The sequence below is a fragment of the Hypanus sabinus genome, chromosome 16 (genome assembly GCF_030144855.1).
Source record: "Hypanus sabinus isolate sHypSab1 chromosome 16, sHypSab1.hap1, whole genome shotgun sequence".
Lineage (NCBI taxonomy): Eukaryota > Metazoa > Chordata > Chondrichthyes > Myliobatiformes > Dasyatidae > Hypanus > Hypanus sabinus.
Window position 1 is genome coordinate 32,904,123 of NC_082721.1, and position 9,334 is coordinate 32,913,456.

General features: G+C 37.3%; 1 protein-coding gene across 1 annotated transcript in view; it reads left to right on the plus strand.

Annotated features, from left to right (window-relative positions):
- LOC132405812 (cation channel sperm-associated auxiliary subunit delta-like) overlaps window positions 1–4,518 on the plus strand; it is a 59,112-nt gene extending 54,594 nt beyond the window's left edge. Inside the window, exon 9 of the mRNA XM_059990811.1 lies at window positions 4,457–4,518. The gene's annotated coding sequence lies outside the window, so the exon portion shown is untranslated. The remainder of the gene's footprint in view (window positions 1–4,456) is intronic.
- The last annotated feature ends 4,816 nt before the right edge of the window (window positions 4,519–9,334 follow it).

Consider the following 9,334-nt stretch of genomic DNA (forward strand, 5'->3'; position numbering starts at 1 on the left):
ATAGAGACCAACAAATAATCAGTATGCAAATTGGGGTAGTGGAGGTATAATTTGTCCATCTGTGCTGATCACCCCATCCTTGACTAAGCTGTTCCATAGTGAACACGATCTGTATGAGTCAACATGATGCTTTCAGATCAGGTCATCCATAGCACTTACTTCTGCCACACTGCTCAGGTGTGTTTCTGGAGTATGGGGGCTAGCGACTCTTGTGCCTGTTCTATCACTGAGCAGCAGTGAACCATCTGATTGGGCTATCAGAGTTCTCTTTAGGAACTAGTTGACTTGATCAGCATTTCTGATCTGGCTATTGTTAACGATTGCACTTAATAAAAAAAACATTTGCAAATAAAAATAAGTAATACCAAGAACATGAGATGTAGGGTCCTTCAAAATGAGTTAGCAAGTTATGGCATCAATTCAGAGTTGAGATGAATGAAGTTATCCATACCACTTCAGGGGTCTAATGGTTGTAGGGTTTACTGTTCCTGAATCTGATGGTGTGGAACCAAAGGTTCCTGTACCTCCTGCCTGATGGTAACAGACAGACGAGAGCTTGGTCTGGATTGTGGAGGTGGTTGATGATGGATGCTACTTTCTTGTGGCAGTGCTCTTTGCAAATGTGCTTAATGGTGGGCGGGGCAGTATCTACCACTTTCTGTACTGTTCTGTGCTTTGACATTCATTTTTCCCTATGAGACCATGATGTAACCATTCATCTGTTGAAGTTTGTCAAAATTTTAGGTGACACAAACTTATAAGAAAGTAGAGGCATGGTTATAACTTCTTAATGATGGAACTTACATGCTTGACCCAAGGCAGATCCTTTAATATGATAATACCAAGGAATTTAAAGTTACTGCCCCCCTCCACCTTCAATCCCCTATTGAGGACTGGCTCAAGGACCTCTGTTTTTCCCTCCTGTAGATGATCATCAACAGCTTGATTTTGCTAGTGTTGAGTTGTGGCACCATTGAACCAGATTTTCAATCTCCCGCCTATATGCTGATCCAACACCGAGCCCGCATGTTCTTTGATTCCATAACCTGTGCTACATCTGGCGTTTTCCATTCTAGCATTGAATGGATTTGACTAAAAACTGGCTTCTGTCATGCTGTTGATCTCAGGATGAATCCAGAATAGATCATTGCATTTATTTTGCAGCATAATAGTGAGTACTCAAACCTTACCTTTACAATTTTGGTGCAGGGATTATTAAGGAAAAAGATGATTTTGGAGCATTTTCCTCCCATGAGTTTATCACTTATCCATCAACATTATAACCAGGTGTGACAGAACTTTTGGACTTTAAATTGATTCATTGATAGCAGGGAATTGAGTACTGTCTCTGGCATGCAGTATTTTGGTATTTATCTTGCAAGCAGTGCTGTCTTGTAGCAAAAGCAGGTTGGCCCCTTATCTTTAGATAAACCTACTGTTAAACGTAGCATGTTCTTCTCCTCTCCTCATTGAGCTAGGCTTGACCCTCTTCCTTGGAATGAAGCGTAAGCCTGGCCATGAGGCATCAGGATTTTTGAGGCTGTGGTGCTGTGCTGTCCCTGTTGCTATTGTCTATATAGATCTCTTTCCTGAGAGAAAACAGATTAATGGAAAATAGTAAATTCAGCCACATTTTCTTCATGGTACAGTCAAGTTCCATTTGTACATTAAGCAGGGAATATCATTCAAATAACTTGTTGAGTTTTGGTATGTTTTTCTACGGTGGCTTGTAGTCCACTGTGCGTTATGGGTCTCTAATTTTGACCTCTCTGATCTGCTCTGTCTTTCCCGTTTAGATTGATTTAGTGTCTTACAACACAATAGGTTAGTGGTTTCTTGTGAAGATACTGTCTTTACCATAATTGTGCGATGGTAGATTCTACCACTGCGAACATAGGCAAATGCATCTTCTTCTGGTAGGTTGATAAATGACTAAGATTATTTATTTGACATATGTATATTGAAACATACAGTGAAATGCATTGTTTGCATCAAATAAAATCAGCGAGGATTGTTCTTGGGGCAGCCCGCAAGCTATGTTCCCTCTAAGCTGCGCACATGTGCACATGCGCATGTTTTTCAACCAGCGCATGAAGGAAATTAATGTGCGCACAAAAGGATAGCTACCTAAAATAATGTAGTAATTAATAATTATACTTACTAAAAATAATCTTTTAGCTAAATGTTGCTATTAACTAGTTAGTTGGTTTTTCAAATACCACAATGCACATCACTAATTTACGTCACCTCACCTTTCCTGTTCCGGTTTGTACAGCTGCATCACGGCAGCAGCCATCTTTGGCGGACAGTGTTCATATCATAAAGTTTCCAAAGATCTGTTTCAAATCCTGCAGATAGCTCACTAAGTTTTTATTGAAAAAAAATTGATTCACTATGTCGAATTCAAAAGAAGTGAAGGGTGTGAAGCGCAAAAGAACTGCAAATTTGTTTAAAGTTAAATGACTTAACAAAGTAGTAAAAACAGCTACACCAAAAGCTCATGAGGTCATAAACGTTCAGCTATGAGAAATATTTATGTATGATTTGGAAACTGGAGTTATCTGTTTGTATTAGATATGTTAATGAAAATCAAAAGCTATCAATTGGATGGAAGTTCTAGTAGTCTAGATAGAATTTACAAAGAATGGGTAAATGCCAAAGACAGGAGAGAGAGAAAATGACTGAGTGAATTGAATATGCATGTTATTTTGTTGTTATTCTGTGTAGTTTTATGTCAAATATTTTGTAAACCTACATAAACTGTGCCAAGTGTGCATTTAGTGCGCATTTACTTTTGTCACAGGAAAACTTCTGGAGCCAACATGCAGTAGCATGTCCACATCTTACCAACCCTAATGCTAACCGTACTTTTTGGAAAGTGAGAGGTAATGGTAACAAATAAGAGGAAACTCACAGGGTCATGAGAGAGATACAGACTTTACAGACAGTGGTGGGAATCAAACCCTTATCGGTGATCTCTGGAACCTTAAATGTATTGTGCTAATCCATACACTATTTTGCTGCCAAAGATAAACATAGAATTACAAAAAATTTACAACACAGATAGAAACCATTTAGTCAACTGTGTCCACAGTAGAAGGAATTGTTTTGCTTAGTCCTACCTTCTAGTTCTATAGTTCTGTAGGGAACATCTCTTCAAGTACACATCTAAAGTAAATTCAAGTACACATTTCTTCCAGAGAATGTATTCCAGACCTGTATTATGCACTGGATATGTTTTTCTCATCTCCTCACCTATTATTTTAAGTCCGTGCCCTCTGATTTTCAACTCCTGTGCTAAGATTACAAAATGTTTTCCTTGGATACTTTATCTCAGGCCCTCTATTTCATACATTTCATTCTCTCATCAGTCCCTCAGTTGCAAAGAAAGCAATCTTAATTTATACAGCCTTCCATTTTAGCTGCAGTTTTCTAAACCCAATAATTTTATAAATTTCCCTGTACCCTCTCCTGTACAGTTATATCCTTCCTCTAATATCTCTAATATGATGATATGGTATAATTCCAGTATAGTTCTGTATTTTACCTGATATTTAAATCTCAAACCACCTTAAGGAATGAGTTATTTTATACAAATGCTCTCATACTAACTAATTCATTTGGTGGATAATAGCAACTTCTGAAATGGGACATGACCCAATATACTGTATTTCCTACTTCATTTAAAATTTGGGTGGTTTTCATATCTAATGCTAAAATGAAAGTCCTTTTTTGGATTTTGGCAAGTTAAGCAATACGGCTTGATGTTCAAAGATCCCAATCTTACAGAAAATACTAGGTGTAACTATTAAATGAGAAATAGGCCAGAATTATGTATGATCACTGTAAGTATTGAGTTACGACTGCTTAGGATATGCTTCTTATCTCACCAAATTTGTTATTTGAGTGATACTTTCTGCCTGATGGGCAAATAAAACTGTCTGCAACACGAATGGAGAAAATATGACTGAATTTACTATTTTCTGGAGATCTGATTTTCCTCAGGCAAAAGATGTGTGTACAGAAAATAGTCACAGGTACAATATAATGTACAGTGATACAGCTTTCAAGAACCTGCCCTCTGCTGCTGTCTATGTTGAGTTTGGTCATTCCTCCTGTATCTGCATCTGTTTCCTTTGGGTGTTACCATTTTCTCACACGTCACAAATATTTTCAGGTTGATTCCTGTTCTAGCTGGATGTTAGGATTTAAATAGTTATGCCAGGGAAGTACGTGGGCGAATATGATTAATGGAGTTGCTTTGAGAACCCACAAGGCCCCTTTCTATATTGTGAATTAGCTTAATTGGAAATGTAAATCTATCCATGTTAAGTTTATAGTATGTTTTTTGAATTTAGATTTTATAATGTGTAATATGGATTTTCTCAGCCTTTCTGTTCTTGTCAAACTGATGTGTTGGGGAAAACAGTAATTTATTTGTTCTCTTCTACTTAAGGTAATAAAGAGGAAATTGCTGTGTTGACCAGTGATGGAACTTTTTTTTTTGGAAGTATCAACATAAATGGAGTCATCGTGAAGGGAAGTTTAATTAAGTTAATTAAGTTAATTAAGTTGACAGCTTCCTATTGCTAGTGTTTAGCTTATGTTTAGGTATGATGTTGGCCAGTCAGTATTTGTACCTAATTACCATTGCAACCAAATTGCTGTGATTTTGCTATAAAATTTGGAAGAGGTTTATTTCACACGTTGCACAGTATTTTGCTTTGGTCTGCATTTCTAAACAATCATGTCAAGAAATTAATACAGCTGTTAAATACACAGTAGCTCCCACATAGTGCAAGTAACAGTAAATAACACTGAGAACATGAATTGTAGAGTCCTTCAAATTGAGTTTGTAAGTTGTGGTATCAATTCAGAATTGAGGTAAATGAAATTATCCATGCTGCTTTAGGAACTTGATGGTTGTAGGGTAATAACTGTTCTTGAACCTGGAGGCGTGGAACCTAAGGTTCCTGTATCTTCTGCCCAACAGAAATAGAGAGAAAAGAGAATACTGGAAGGTGGGAGCACTCCTTGTAACTGTGCTCAATGATGGGGAGGGCTTTCCTGGAGGGCTGTATCCATCATTTTTTGCAAACTTTTCTGTTCCTGGGCATTTGTTTTTCCCTATCAGACCATTATGCAACCAGGCATGTACTCTCCACTGTGCTTCTATTGAAGAATGAGCTGGGAAATTATAGGGCAGTGTGTCTGATGCCAGTTGTGGGTAAGTCATTTGAAGGTATTGTAAGAGAATGGATATACTATGTATGTATTTGGATAGACAACAACTGATTAGGGTATTCAATATGGCTTTGTGCATGGTAGGTCTTGTCTAACCAATATTATAGAGCTTTTCAAAGGAAGCTACCAGAAAAGATAATAAAGGAAAGGCAGTGGATGTTGTCTACATGGACTTTAGCAAGGCCTTTGACGAGGCCATTGACGGAGATTAGTGAAGAAGATTAAGTCACTTGGCATGAAGGATGAGGTAATTATTTGGATTATACAATGACTTAAAGGGTAAAACCAGAGAGTGGTAGTAGATGGTTGCCTCTCTAACTGGAGGCCTGTGACTCGTGGTGTGTCACATGGATTGGTTCTGGGTTTGTTCTTGCTTGTTATCAATATTTACAATATCAATGATCTGGATGATAAGGTGGTAAACTGGATAAGCAAATTTGTGGGATCCTGATCAAATGGAAAAATGGGTTAAAAAATGGCAGATGGGATTTAATGCAGACAAGTGTGAGGTATTACACTTTGGATGGACAGTCCAAGAGAGGACTTACTTGGTGAGCAACAGAGCACTGAAAAGTGTGGTAAAACAGGTGGATCTGGCAATACAGATTCATAATTCCTTGAAGATGGTGTCTTAGGTATATAGGGTAGTAAAGAGAGCTTTTGGCATACCTTCCTTCATAAATCGCAGTACTGAGTACAGGAGTTGGGATGTTATGTTGAAGTTGTATAAGATGTTGGTGAAGCCTAATTTGGATTATCTTGTGAAGTTCTGGACACCCATCTGAAGGAAAGATATCAAGAAGATTTGAAAGAGTGCAAAGAAAATTTACAAGGATATTGCCAAGACTTGAGGAGCTGAGTTATAGGGAAAGTTTGAATAGGTTAGGACTTTATTCCCCGGAGTGCAGGAGATTTAGGGTAGATTTGATAGAGGTATACAAAATTATGAAGGGTATAGATAGGGTAACTGTAAGTAGGCTTTTCCAATGAGGTTGGGTAAGATTACAATTAGGAGACATGGGTTAGTGGTGAAAGGTGAAATATTTAAGGGAAACATGAGGGGAACTTCTTCACTCAGATGGTGGTGAGAATGTGGAACGAGCTGCCAGCAGAGGTGGTGGATACGGATTTGATTTCAATATATTGGAGCATTTTGGATAAGTACATGGAATGGAGGGGTATGGAAGCTATGGTTCAGTGCAGGTTGATGGGACTAGGCAAAATAATAGTTTGGTCTGAACTAGATGGGCCGAAGGGCCTATTTCTGTGCTGCAGTGTTCTTTGACATTATGACTGTAATAAATGAGCGAAGGCTAATTCATAATCTAATATTGCAAGGAATTCTGATTTATAGAATTTTATATAAATATTGAATGTGACTTATTTCAATGTAAAACCAGGGTCTTAAATCTGAATATAGCAATTTATGAAAGCATGAGGTTTGAATAAACTCTGTTAATTTGGAAATCTACATTAAAACAAAAGTGATAATAAAGAAGCAACCACTAATTTTTAAAGAACTAATATGTAGTTTACAAGCAATATCTGGCTATTTGAGAAGAAAAATTCATCAGGAAGAATTCAGTTAGTAATCTGAAATTTAGAACAAAAATACTCTCACTAGTAATGGTTGCCTCAAAACTATAAAATTGTCATAAAGCCTATCTGGTTTGATAATGTCATCAGTGAAGGAAAACACATCCTTATACAGTTTAATATAAGTCTGATTCCAGACTTAAAAGGTTCAAAGGTTCATTTATTATTAAAGTATACAACTCTGAAATTCTTCATCTCCAGGTAGCCATGAAAACAAGAAAGAAAAGAAAGACAGCATGATCATCAACTTCCAACTCCCTCCTCCCCACACGAAAAAAAGAACAAAAACAAAACAGGCACATTGACCCTTAAATCCCCTCCACCACACACAAAAAAACAAGAAAGATCAGGCGAAAAACAGAATATGAAAAAACCATAAGACTGAAAATAAAGTCTCAAGTCCAATGTGCTTGACTTTTAAATCTCCTTTGAAGTGGTCTAGCTTGTCATTCTGTCATGACTATTGATAACATGCCAGAATCCTTCACAATGATTATTCACGTTCTGCCCCAATATCAGTACAGACCCAACTTTTGGGGTAGCTAAATGGTAAACCAGCACAAAGGAACAGCCCTGAGAACCTACAATCACCCCAGACTGCATGAAATCTCTTGGCATCAAGTCAAACGTGGACAGGGTAACCTTTCCTAACTACTACTATTCTTGTTCCTTAGCCATTGAAGTAGCTGTCTACATGTTGAACAATACTTCCAAGAAGAAATTAAAGTAGCAAGGACACAAAATATAGATGACTTCAATGTACTCCTCCAAAATTGACTTGGTAGCACCACCACTTACTGTGTCCTAAAGGATATAGCTGCTGGTCTGGTTTGATACAAGTGGAGAGCAATCCAGTTTGAGGATTAACCTACAGGACCTTATCTTGTAGCAGATTAATCTGATCATGATAGCATTATTGGAAGTCACCATCACAAAGTCATTGGGAGTTATAGTCCCATCTTCAGATTGAGGGCACCTTCATTTTTTTGTTTGGAGAGAAGAATTAGTGCGAGAGATTATATTAATACATGGCGTGTCTGCTAGGGCTGTATACCTAGAAGTTTGTGTAAAGTGCAAGTATATTTGAGTAGTGATCATACTAATATGAATTAGAAGATGGGCTTTCTTGCTGTTCTTAATTCTATTTGGCAGATATTTTTGGGACTATTGTATTTTTTTTTTGCAAAATTTGAATCATGTCTTTAGGATATAACTTTGGATATTTAAATCTCCAGCTACCCTGAATTGATGCTATTTCTTGTCATTTTATTGGGGTCCTGACCACTCTTCAAGTGCCCACCTCTAACAATAGGATGTCAAGTTTAGCATCATTATTATATTGTGCCCAACCCTGGGTCTGTGTTGCCAGTGTTATTGTTAGCACCAGCATTAGTTGGATTTAATGCTCACTTTACCTTTAAGGAGGTGTAAGCTTGAAGTGAATTTGTGTAGTCTCAGCTGATTTGTGGGCCTACCAAGATTACTAATATTTAATGCCCTCCAGATTGTGGAAAACATCACAATTGACACCTGTTAAACACTCAAGGCTTTCTGGAGGTATGAATGTAAAAATCATGGATGAATGACACTGGGGCAAGTTTCTCCATGCTACAATTTTACTGCATGAATTACTGATGAATTTTTATTTCTAAGTTTTGTTATCTACTTGTTTAGCTATTAAATTTGCCACCTTCTTCTCAAGTAAAGATCTTTCATTCTTAGTACGCTTCTTCTTTTGAAGTTCCGACTTTGTTTGTACCTTATTCCATTGAGTCCAGCGTTGTCTGAAGATAAATTGTAGCATTATTTTTATTAATGGTACAGGACCTAAGCCTTGCAATAAAAACAGTATTTTGTACTCATCCTAATTACCTTTTTTAGTTCTCATCCTAAATGCTTTTGTTCACTTTTTATATAATTACCTTGCCCTAGAGGAAGGAGGAGTATGTAGGATTTGCTAATTTGCTAATGATTTAAGAATAGGCAGAAAGGTTGTGTTAAGGATACTATGATTTTGCAGTATATAGATATGTTAAGTGAATGGGCAAAAGGCTGGTAAATGGTGTTTAATATGGGAGAACTATGAATTTCTTGTTTTGGTAAGCAAAGAAAAGTAAAGTACTGAAGAAGATAGTGTCAGTGATCAAAGCAACCAAAGGTGATATCCTTCAGTCTGTTCACAAAACAACTTCTTTCACTTCATTTACTACTTCTTCTTTCCCTTCATTTACTACTTCTTCTTTCCAGTATGATTCTGCTACTATTGGAGTTTGTATCATAATCAATTGAGTGATCTGGTGTTTTGCTGTCTCTGAGGGAGTTTGGTGAGGTTTTGAGCAAAGTGTGCGGCCTGGCAAGTAGAAGCTGTGAGACTTGGTGTGAGCCAATGATTAATTCCATTTCTCTCCAATCTTGCTGATTAAAGTGTTGAGGAAGATTGAAATCAACAAGGATGAGAGTGGAAGACATGCAGACATGCAGATGTTCAGTGCAG